Source organism: Pogoniulus pusillus, chromosome 44 (genome assembly GCF_015220805.1).
Source record: "Pogoniulus pusillus isolate bPogPus1 chromosome 44, bPogPus1.pri, whole genome shotgun sequence".
NCBI classification, from domain to species: domain Eukaryota; kingdom Metazoa; phylum Chordata; class Aves; order Piciformes; family Lybiidae; genus Pogoniulus; species Pogoniulus pusillus.
The window spans coordinates 100,042-111,962 of NC_087307.1; the positions used below are offsets into that span (position 1 = coordinate 100,042).

General features: G+C 57.8%; 1 protein-coding gene across 3 annotated transcripts in view; it reads right to left on the reverse strand.

Annotated features, from left to right (window-relative positions):
* The window catches only part of LOC135192834 (gastrula zinc finger protein XlCGF7.1-like), a 46,981-nt gene extending 36,087 nt beyond the window's left edge, over positions 1 to 10,894 (reverse strand). For all 3 annotated transcript variants that reach the window (XR_010309040.1, XM_064176210.1, XM_064176209.1), the window contains exon 1: positions 10,745 to 10,894. The gene's annotated coding sequence lies outside the window, so the exon portion shown is untranslated. The remainder of the gene's footprint in view (positions 1 to 10,744) is intronic.
* Between the last annotated feature and the right edge of the window lie 1,027 nt (positions 10,895 to 11,921).

Genomic DNA, 11,921 nt, shown 5'->3' on the forward strand with positions numbered 1-11,921 from the left:
GGAAGAGAAATATTCCATCAGGATTTATCCCTTGCACTGCCTGTCTTGGTGAACTTATGTCCAACACCCCCTCTTGCTCATTGCTCATCCTTCTTCTCCTGCATATTCCCCCTGCTTCTCCTCCCCTTTCTGCTCCTCCTCCTTCTCCTGCACATATCCCCCTCCGTTCATCCTCCCTCTCCTTCTCCTGCACATGCTCCTGCTCATTCTCTGCCTCCACCATCAGACTCCACGAGTAGTAGCAAGGGGAATGAGGATGGGGACAGAACAATCCCAGAGCCCCCTTGTACAAGGAACAGATCTGGGGTTGCTAACCAAGAGGTTGTGACTGTATCTGTTGTAGGCTAAGGGAAATGAAGAGTTAATTGGTGTAACTATAGAGACAAGGCCTCCAGAGACTAGAAAACCTTGGAGGAAGACACAGGATATGGCAATTGTTACTCTGCTCTCCTTTCCTGTGTCTCCCTATATAATGTGCAGACATTCCAATCTCTGTCTTCTCTGTGTCATTCTCTCTGCTTTGTGGGGGAGTTTGCAGCCTTGTCTGGAAAGCTAATTGTTCACTGTGCCACTGGGCCTAGCAGCCAGGCCTGTGGGTGGGCATTCAGGCCTACCTAACACTTGGTGCATCCATCCTGGGAGGGCTTTGAGGCCTGAAACTGGACAGAACCAACCTAGCAGTTGGGGCTCAGTGATATGCTATAGAGCTCAGCACATTTTGCAACCAAGAGGGCAGGCCAAGGAAGGCTGTGTGGCTATATGGAGATTTGGCTTTTGCACAGTACAGTATTCATATGACTTAATCAGTAAAACAAGGTAACCAGTGGTGTTAAGAGCTGCCAGGGTGTCCAGGACCAAAGACAGCGCTGCTGCAGTGAGTGCTGGGAGGCTCCAGCAGGCTCCTCTGATTGATGTTCAAAGAAAAGAGAAGAGGGCAAACTGAACCTTGTAAAGATGACCAGCTCTTGTTTTGATTGAACTGACTAAGAGCTGGGGGTAAGGGGGCTTAGGGGTAGTGCTTAGAAAATGCAAAAGAATACTCATGAATATGTATCAGGCTAATGCAATGTTATCCAGTCCTCATCCTACATAAGCATTATTACCTGTTGTTAGTGTGCCTCTAGCAGTGCTGTTATTTGCATGCACCCAGACCTCTCTGCCTTTATTTTATAATAACCCTTTTATATTCAAATTTTAGAGTGAGTGCATCCCAGAGAACACCACCAGGGTAGCACCCACCTGTGTAAAAGATAAGGACCGTGGGCAAGCAGATGTAAAACACCTCTGGGAAGTACTTTGTATATGCCTAAGTTTTCCCTGGAACTCTCAGGGATGTGTAATAAGCAATGACAGACAAGCACAAGGCTGGCACCCAGGGTGTGAACGTTTTCTGGTGGAGAGATCCCCTGTGCCCCAGTGTACTTAATAAACACACCTGCTTTAGAACCTTTTGGGTTGTAAGGGTTTTTCCCTGTGCATGTCCTCGGAGGGCCTAGGTGGAGCACTGGCCCAGATTTGTGTGTACATTACTTTTCCTTGAATGCCTTTTGTATCCCCGTGCCAGTGTTTTGATTTCACTCCCCTGAGGCAAACTGTCCTTTTGCCCTGGGAAGCTCCTAGCTCAAACTAGGACAGGCTCATAGAGAAGTAACTGGGGGGGGGGGGGGGGGGGTGGTGCAGGGAGGGACTTAAAGTAAAACCTTCTTCCCAGAGACATGTAGAGAGCTCCAGAAACTCAGAAAACTGATACCAGGATTTAGAGAAACTGGTGGAGGAGACCTGGAGGGTTTGGAAAAGGAGAGTGGGGAGGGGCACATGGGTGAAAGCTGTCGCAATAAACTGGCATCCCTGGAACAGCAGGGAGAGGTGAAAAAGGGGGAAAGAGAGTGACATAGTAGAGGGAAACCTTTTGACAACAGGAGAGGTTTTGGGAATAAGTTGGGGGAAAAAAAAAAGCAGTGTTCTTTCTGGTATGAATAGGGACACTTGGAGAAAGATTGTCCCAAATGCCAGGCCTTGATAGCAACATCAGGTGTGGACTGAGTGGGACCTGGGGAGTCTACTCTAATGGATCCACTGGTTAAAATAAGGCTGAGGAAACAAGAACAAGAGGTTCTGTTTTGGTGGACAGAGGTGTTGCTGTTCCTGTGCTAAATCAAGAACTGATGCCTGTCGGCACTGATTCTGTAACTGCTCAAGGAGCCACTGGCCAAAGGGAAAAGGAATTTTCCTTGCAAGCCCTGAAATTCAATTTGGGACACAAACTGGAGCACACAGAATCATAGAATGGTTTAGGTTGGAAGGGACCTCAAAGATCATCCAGTTCCAAACCCCCACCATAGGCAGGAGTGACTAGAAGAGGTCACTGAAGGCTTCATTCAACCTGGCCTTGAACACCTCCAGAGAGGAAGCATCCACAACCTCCTGGGGCAACCCACTCCAGTGTTTCACCAGCCTCACTGTAAAGAGCTTCCTCCTACATCTTCCTATATTTGCCAAACTCTCCAAAATCCTGATTAGGCTGGGACTTGTTAGAGCAGTTGGATGCAATAAGGACATTTAAGCAGGGAAGTATAAAATCAGAAGAGGAGCAGTTGCTGAGTGTTCTCAGCTTATCCTTACTAAGCTCAGAGCTATCAAGTGAAGTCAGCCCTGCAGCAGAAGGAATTCCCAAACAAGTGCATCCAGGGCTTTAGGCAGCAGGGATTCCAGGGTGAGCCAGCACTGCCAGCCCTGTAGTAACAGAGCTTCAGGAGGGAGCAAAGTACTGCCAAAACCAATATCCCTGGAGAGTGAAGAGTGCAGAGGGACAGGAGGCTCAGCTAACAACTCTCTGTAGCATGGGCTGTCAGCAGCCTGACCCAGGGCACAACGCTCCCATACCACCTGTGCCAGGTGGGACAGATCGGATGGTGCAGGACCTGAGGGCCACAAACAGGATTGCTACGAGTTTACACCCAGGTGTGGCCAATCCACGCACTCTGCTGACAAAACAGAGGGACACTCAGACAGCTCCCATGACTAGATTTAAAAGATGCATTTTTCTGTCTGCCTCTGGCACAGGAGAGCCAAAAACTGTTTGCATTTGAAGGGGAGAGCCCCATGACAGGCAGGAAAAATCAGCTCACCTGAATGGTGCTGCCACAAGGGGTTAAGGACAGCCCAATAATGTCTGGAAACCAACTGGCACCAGAGCTGGAGAGCTGGGAGCCCCCTTGGAAAGAAAGAGCCCTTCTACAGTATGGAGATGACCTCCTGACAGTCACTGAGACAAAGGTGGACTGTAGTGAGGGGAGGGACTGTGAGCCTGCTGAGCTCTCCGGGACTCAGAGCCTGTGGAGTCTCTCCACAGAAAGCTGGAATGGCTCCGCAGCAAGTGACCTATCCTGGCTGCCAGCTAAGGGTGGCACAGAGAAGCCTGGGGAGCAGAGGAGAGAAGCCATCTGCAGGGCTCCTCTGCCCCAGGCACTGAAAGAACATGTTTGGGAATGACAGGTTGGGGTTCATTAGGGATCTGAAGTTATGGGCTGGCAGTAAAACCTTTATAGGAACTGATCAAGGGAAGTGGCACCCAGCTGGGAGGAACTAACAAGGCCCAGACTGCATTTCAGACACCCTCCAGAGAGAACTCCTGAGGGCAGCAGCAGCACGGGGCCTGCCAGGTGTGACCAAGCCCTGCTGGCTACTCTCCTGTGACAGACAAGGCACAGCTCTGGCAGTCCTGGCTCAGCAGCTGGCACCACACTGACCAGCCACAGCTTCCTGTGCACAGCAACTCCCTGCAGCCAGCAAAGGCTGCCAGGATGCCCTCGGGCTGTGGCAGCAGTGACAGTAAAGATGCAAAGCTTCCCCTGGGGCACAGAACTGCAGTGTTAGTTCTACACACTTCGGGCAGCACTCTCGGCACAGAGGACAGTTAGTGGCTGCATCCAGGCGATCCGGAGTAAGCCAGAGGACATCACAACGCAGTCGCTGACAGTGTAAATTAGTTTCTTGCCTCAGCAGTGTCACCACAGAGCCAGTGGCACAGGACTGGTTGCAAACCATGGCCACAGCACACTCTACCAGAGAAAAGCTGAGGGAAGAGCCCTTGGGGGATGCAGAGGATTCCTGCTTTAGAGAGAAGCAGTTTTATCCCACAAGGCATCCCAAAAACTGGACATACAGGAACCACTGCAGAGAAGAGAATCGAGTCTGGGGCACTGCCTCCTGCAACATCAGCTCAGAAGGCTGCAATCAGTGCCCTGGAGTTGGCGGAAAGGAAAAAGATCAATATATGGACAGGTTCAAAATATGATTTTGGAGTCATGCAGGCCCAGGGAGCAGTCAGGAGGGAGCAGGGACTGCTACCAACGGAAGTAGAGCAAGGAGAGCAGACAAAATATGCAGAGCAGATCCCACATCTCTCAGCAGTCCATCTGCCAGCTGAGGAGGCTGCTGTGCACTGCCAAGGACACCTGAAGGGTAACCCTAACCCAGAGACAGGGAACAGGTTGGCTGAGACTGAAGCCAAAAGGGCAGCAGAAAGCACATCTGAGAAACAGGTTTTAGCCTCAACCCTATAGAGCAGAGATCACACTTTAGACAACCAGAAAGTGTTCAAAAGCAGATGAAAAATTCCCACAGGAAGCAGGGGGACAAATCCCCTCTGAAGGATGGGCTCAGCTCAGTACCGACAGGGTTAGAACTCCAAGCAGATTGGTCTGTGGAGTCGTTAAGGTAGGACACAGCCAAAAGCATTGAGAGGCAGAACCTCTATGCAAGTATCTAACCCAGGAGCTGACAGGGAACAGTCTCCACAGCACAGCTCAAGAGACTCAGCAGCCTGAGGTGCGCCTGAGAAATAACCCTGACACTAACTGCAGGCTGCAGCTGGGGAAGTGGGAAAGGAAATTCTCCAGGAGAAGAATGGCAAAGTGATTGTTGGGAACTGCCAAGCAAAGGAGGGCACAGGGAGCTGTGACTGCTCACAGGTACCTTTTCTAGAGGGCCAGAGGCATTCCCCTGTGGAACAAACAAAGCAAAGGATGCCGCCAAGGGATCATTAAACAAGAAGCAACACCCCGGGCTGGAGTGCCCCTAAGCCAGAGGCACTCACTGCTGTGCCCGAGGGGTGCAACAGCTGAATGCAGTACTGCAGCTACAGAAACCCTACAGAGCACAGGCCAGGGGGCAAGGGGAGAAGAGGAATCACCTGAGAAAACAGCAAACAGCCTCAATTTGTCAGGAAGCAAACTCACACCAGTGTCAAGCACTGCTTAGGGTGCGGGCAAGGCCCTGAGCCAAAGAGAATTTAAGCCCCTTTGGAATATTGTCTGGAGACCACAGCAAAGAAAACACACAAGGGAAGGCTTCAATCAGTTGGGGGCTTCCTGCCTGCAGAGTTTTTACTGCCCCAAGAAAACAATTAGAGAAAAGTCACAGGAAGGTCCTAGGAAGCAGAGCTCAAGGCCCGGACCATCCTGTTCATCCCCTGAGCACTGGGGACTGGGTTTATGTTCAGAGAAGTGGAGCAGAACTTAGCAGGTGCTGCTGACAACCTGCACTGCAGCCAAGATCCAAGAGCAACCAGGGTGCATGTGCTGCTGGAGTGCAGAGAGCTCCGGAGCAGCAGTGGACTTCTAAGCCTGTTGGGCCTGAAACTGAAGCTGCAGAGATAAGAAGAGGATGAAGAATGTCTGCTTGCCTTGTTGCAGGGATCTGTGTCAATGCTGTAACTGCTGCTGGTGCTTGCCATAACAGTGCCCAGTCCCAGGCTTGGCAAACTGCAGCTAACAGTGCTGAGACCAGGCAAGGTTGGAGCTGCACTGCCACACCCAGAGAGGACTCAGAAATGCCTTTGCATGGAGCACACAGACTGGACAAACATCTCATTTCCTAAGTGAAACCCTCCTCTGGCACAGAAGGGTCCATGTCAGCCTGGCAGTGACTCTTCAACCCCTGCACCAAGCTCTGAACTGCAGTTGCTGAGGCAACAAATCCTACACTCTGCAGGAGATGCACTCAGAGAGATGATTTTAACCACAGCAGCAGAGCCCTGGGAACCCTGGGGAGGAAGGGAACGGACACCAAAGCTGTCAGTTATGCTGGTGAGGATGAAGGGATTGGTTGGGACAAGCAGGCCTGGCACACGTGGGGTGGTGCTGGCTCTGTGCAGGTACTTACACTGGGAGAGCCTTCCCTAAGCACTGGGAAGGAGCCTGTGCCACACAGTGTCTGCGGGGTACAGCAGCGCTCTGGAAGGTTATGGGATGGAGTCAGTGCAGTCATGGGGTGGGGGTGTAGCTTTTTGGGGGTATCTGTGGGGATGGGGGGAGGTCTGTGGAGTTGGAGAGGGGGGGTCTGGTGTTCTGGGGGCAGTCTGTGGGGTTGGGATTGGGATCTCTTGGGGCTGAGGGCTGTAGTCAGGATCCTCTGGGGTTTCTGGGGGGAAACCTATGGCAGGGATTGGAATCCACTGGGGCTGGGTGGGGTCTGTAGCATTTGTGCTTTGATGGGGCCTGGCTTGGACACACTGGGCAGGGCCACCTGGGAACCACAGGCCTCTGATGTGTGCCCATCTGTGCCCCCACCCGACAGCAGCAGCAATAGGGGACAGAGGTGGATCCTCCCCCTCCAGCTAGGACAAGTTCAAGGCCAAGGTGAAGAAACTGAGGCAGAAGCTGGCAGCAAACACAGGCTGGGGGAGCTGGGAGGGTGTTCGGGGAGGCCTGTGGGTTTGGAGTGACTCTTGACACTTCCTTAACCTCTCTGCCCAGCTCTGTGAAAGGCCCAGCACGAGGAGCAGGCACTGTGGTGCCAGGCCACGGGGCTGAGGCAGGAGCACCCCTGGTCCTTGGCCCAGCACCCAGCTGCAGGGACTGGCAGTGTGGGTGGGATAAAACCCTGAACTTCCCAGCCTCCTCTAACTCCCTGTGCTGCCCCCACACTGTGCCCCCTGGCACAAGCAGAAGGAGCAAAAGCCCAGCCCAAAATGCCCCCAGGCAAACCACAACAGTAGCCTGAGACCTCACCATGCCTCCCTGGCACTCCCACGTAGCCCCTGGCAGCCCAAAACTACCCCAAAGGAACCAAAAGTTCACTGGGGTGCTGAGAGCAAGCTGGGCACACTGGGCACAGGGGTTGGGCTTCCTGAAGGGACAAAGAGTCCAGCTGGGGGACACAGACGCCTGCAGAGAGAAGTGCCAAACTCTGTGCCCCAGGGCAGGCAGAAGCACTCCCTGGCACAACACCTGGCAAAGCCAAGGCCTGGAGAAGGGCATCACCTACACAGGGGAGGGCATCTGAGCACCATTCTGTGCATGGGCACAGTTCTGCCAGGGGCTGTGGGGCAGAAGGGCTTTGGCAGCACCAGGCCTGGCTCCACCCAGCACTCCCTCAATCTCTCTCCTCTCCTGCAGGTGTCCTGTGCCAGGACACCAATGCTGACCAATCCTGCTTGGGTGCAGTGCCCAGCCAGGGGAAGGGCTGTGCCAGAGCACCACAGCATGGACTCTGTCCCTCCACCCAGCGCTGCTGCACCTGCAGCCTGTTCAAGATGGGGCTGTGCCCAGTGGGCACCACCTGCTGCGGAGCCAAGGCCAATGTCAGCACAGGGGGGCAGGGGCAGACCCTTGCTCTTCTCACACCAGCAGCTGCTGCAGTTCTGCTATCTGCTGCAGCAGCTCCTGCAGGCCCTGAGGGGCAGCAAGGCTGCAGCAGGAGCAGCAGCAGCAGCCAGCCCAGGCTGCAGGGGCCTGGCACCAGCATTGCCCCCTGGGGCAGTGCCTGCTGACCCAAAGGCAGCTGCAGTGCCCAAGGCCTGCTCCGTGCTGTCCATGGTCTTCAAGGGCCCTCAGGGCTGCATTTGGCTCAGCTCTGGCACTGCAGCTGCCAAGGCTCACAGCTGCCCTTGCTTCAGCACAGCTCAGGCTCCTGGGTCAGCCCAGGCCTGCCAGCAGCCACCTGCCAAGTGTGGGCACCTCTGCTCAGCAAGTTCCTGCAGCCCCTGGGGCTGGAGCAGCAGGAGATGCCCATTTGTGCCTCTGAGACCTTCTCTGAGCAGGTTCAGTCCCACTGTGCACACACAAAGCCCCTGGAGCCCAGCCTGGGGGCTGCTGCTGCTGCCTCTGCAGCCTGCAGAACAGCTCTGCCACTGCCAGCCACAGCCTGCCCTGTCCTGCTGGGGCCCAGCCTGTGCTCAGCTGCCTGCCTTGGGCCTCTGCAGCCCTGCCAGGATGGCAGCAGGGAGCTCCTGCACCTGCCAGCAGCTGGGGGCTGAGCCCAAACCCCCCCATTAGCCACGGCTCCTGCCAGAGGGCTGGGGGGTGCCCACCCTGGGCAGGGGAGGAAAGAAGCAGCTCTGGGCAAATGCAGCCTGAAAAGAGGCTGCAGGGAGAGCTGGGACCAGAGGTGCCACTCCCTCCATGGCCACCGCTCACCTAAAACAATCCAAGAACCAACCCACGAGCCCTGGGGGCATCTGCAGATCTCAGGGGTCATTGCAGGAGTCCAGGGGCACCACCTTGGGGCCTCTGGAGGCAATTCTGAGATGCCAGGAGGGGAACTACAGAGTGCCTTGAAAGGACTTTGAGGTCTCTGGTTGCTACTTGGGGTTCCTTGGGGGCAATTTTAGGGTCCTGGGCTCCACTGAGGCATCCTGGGGGTGCCTCATTCTGGGGTCCCCCAGGGCCATTGGGGAGCTCTGTGGAACAATTTATGGTTCTAGAGTGGCATTTCTGGGTCAGTTTTAACCTCCATCGCTGAAGTGGCCTGGAGCTCGATGGCCTCCAAGCAGCGGGTGGGAACTCCCCAGAGCCGCAGGGTTCTCCTCAGAAGCCATGGGACACCAACAGCAAACATCCCGGGAGGGGCGAGTGGAATGGAACAGCAGGAGGAGGGAGCTTGAGGGCACTCCGCAATTAGAGGGTCCCCAAGAACATGCAGTGGGGGTTGGGGTCACTTGAGTCAGTGGTGGCAGCACAGGGCCGGGCACACCACACCCCCACAGGAAGGCTGTGGGGGGCACAGAGGGCTCTGGTGCCACTGCTCCCAGCACAGCCAAACCACCCCAGAGCTGGCATCAGCCCCAGGTGCTCCGAAGCCCAGGCTCAGCACAGCCCCAGCACCCCCCCGACACCCCCACCAAAGTCCGGCCACAGCCTGGGCTGGGCTCCGCCCGTGCCCGGCCCCCAGCCCAGCGCTGCCCTTCAGCACCGCAGCCGCCCGGCCCCTGCCGGCACAAAGGCTACAGACCCCCAGGGCTCGGCGGGGACACGAAGCCCCCACGGCAGCCTCTGCCGCAAGCCAGCCCCACGCTGCCTCCGACCTCTCCTGCCCACAGCAGCCCCCACGGCGCCGCTGACCGCTCAGCTCCGCTGCCAGGACAGCGCAGGGGCAGGGCCAGGCACCAATGGGCTCCGCTTGCTGGCACAGCAGCGGCCCCGAGCGGGGCAGCGAGCAGCAGAGCAGCACAAGGAACCCCATCCACACCCACCCGTGCCCGGCCCCACCCGCGGCAACACAGCGCACACAGCCCTCCCACGGCACCGCACACACCCTGCACACCTCTGCCAGCCCCACCCGCACCCCCACGGACACACACAGCCCTCCCACGGCACCGCACACACCCTGCACACCTCTGCCAGCCCCCACCCGCACCCCCACGGACACACACAGCCCTCCCACGGCACCACGCACACTGCCTGCACACCTCTGCCAGCCCCACCCGCACCCCTACGGACACACACAGCCCTCCCACGGCACCACGCACACTGCCTGCACACCTCTGCCAGCCCCACCCGCACCCCTACGGACACACACCCTACACACCTCTGCCAGCCTCACCCGCACCCCACGGACACACACAGCCCTCCCACGGCACCACGCACACTGCCTGCACACCTCTGCCAGCCCCACCCGCACCCCCGCGGACACACACAGCCCTCCCACGGCACCGCACACACCCTGCACACCTCTGCCAGCCCCACCCGCACCCCCACGGACACACACCCTGCACACCTCTGCCAGCCCCACCCGCACCCCCACGGACACACACAGCCCTCCCACGGCACCGCACACACCCTGCACACCTCTGCCAGCCCCACCCGCACCCCCGCGGACACACACAGCCCTCCCACGGCACCGCACACACCCTGCACACCTCTGCCAGCCTCACCCGCACCCCACGGACACACACAGCCCTCCCACGGCACCACGCACACAGCCCGCACACCTTTGTCAGCCCCCACCCGCACCCCCACAGCCACAGGCAGTCGGACACAGCTGCCCACACCACTGCCAGCACCACACACCCTCACAGCTCCCCACGGCCCCACGCAGCTCCCTGCCCTCACACACCCTCACAGCTCCCCACGGCCCCACGCAGCTCCCTGCCCTCACACACCCTCACAGCTCCCCACGGCCCCACGCAGCTCCCTGCCCTCACACACCCTCACAGCTCCCCACGGCCCCACGCAGCTCCCTACCCTCACACACTCCCCAGAACCGCCCAGAGCCCTCTCACAGCCCCGGCGCTGCCCAACCCTCATCCCCTGACCCACCCAACAGCCACACGGAGGCTCCCCCAAATCCACCCACTCCTACCACACAAACCCTGCACCCACGCAGCGCAGCGCACCCCACGGACCCCACGGACCCTCCCCACCCCCAGACGTCCCCCCGGAACCACACAGACCCCTCCCGAACTCCTCAGCCTCTGGGGATTCCCATCCCCCCCTCAGTCCCACAGCCTCCTTCACTCCACCTGGCAGCCGGGACACAGGGGATACAGAGCAGGAGCCAGCGGCAGAGCTCAGCTCACAGGACGGTGCCGACCGCCGGCCCCGGCAGGCTCCCACCGGCCTGGCGAGCACAGAACCGGGACCAAAGCCGCAACCCTTCCGCCTGCGGCGGCCTCCTGTCAGGGGAGCGGAAACGAGCCTCGAGGAAAGGAAGTCCCGCCCACAGCTGGGCAGCAACAGCCAATCAGACTCGACCAGCGCTCTGGCCCCGCCCTGCTGCCGAGGCACACCGAGGCACTACCGCTGCCGCCCGCGGCCGCCATTGCTCTGCCCGCCTGGCGCCCTCGGCCCTCTCCCCGCCGGGTGCCGGGGCCGCGCGGGGCATGCCGGGAGGTGGAGTTCTCAGCCGGAGCGGCCCCGCGCGGGCCGCGGGAACGGGGCCGGGACTGGGCTGAGAGCCTCAAAGCGTCTTGTGGTGGTCTGGCTGCTCCCTGCCCCCCGCACGCTAGCAGTCACCCAGACGAGACTCAGCCGGCCCTGGGAATATGAACGAAGCTATTTCTTTACAGCAGCACAATGCACAAGCAGCTATTCACAGTACATACAGTTATAGACTGAGACAAGGTGAAAGGTAATACAGAAACACAGCTCCCCTCCCAGAAACCTGAGTCCCCAGGAGGGGCTCTCAGCCACCCCTGCACCTTCCCCCTGCCCCTCTCAACCGTACCCCAGTCCCAGGGAAGAATGGAGGTTCAGCCAAGAGGTTAGGAAGCAAAGGTGAGTGGCAGGCGAGGTTAGGGAGCTGCAGCTCAGTCAGCAGCCAGCCAGAGAGTGAGTCACAGTGCCGAGAGTGTTATCTGATGTCTGAGGGAGCAGACATCACCACTGTGTTCCTTTCACAGCCTATGATCCAGTTCCTCTCACCAAAACATTCTACCCTGCTTCAAACCAGCACATACCTCTGAAAGGAGCCTGAGAAGGGCTCATGAGGTGAGCCTGAGAAGAGTCATGAGGACGACAGAGGTCTGGAGCTGTTCTGCTGCGGGGGCAGGTTGATAGGGTTGGGGCTGTTCAGTCTGGAGGGGGGAAGGCTCCAAGAAGACCTTATCGTGGCCTCCCAGTACCCGAAGGGGGCTACAAGCAAGCTGGGGAGGGACTGTTTAGGTGTCAGGCAGTGATAGGAGTGAGGGAATGGAGCAA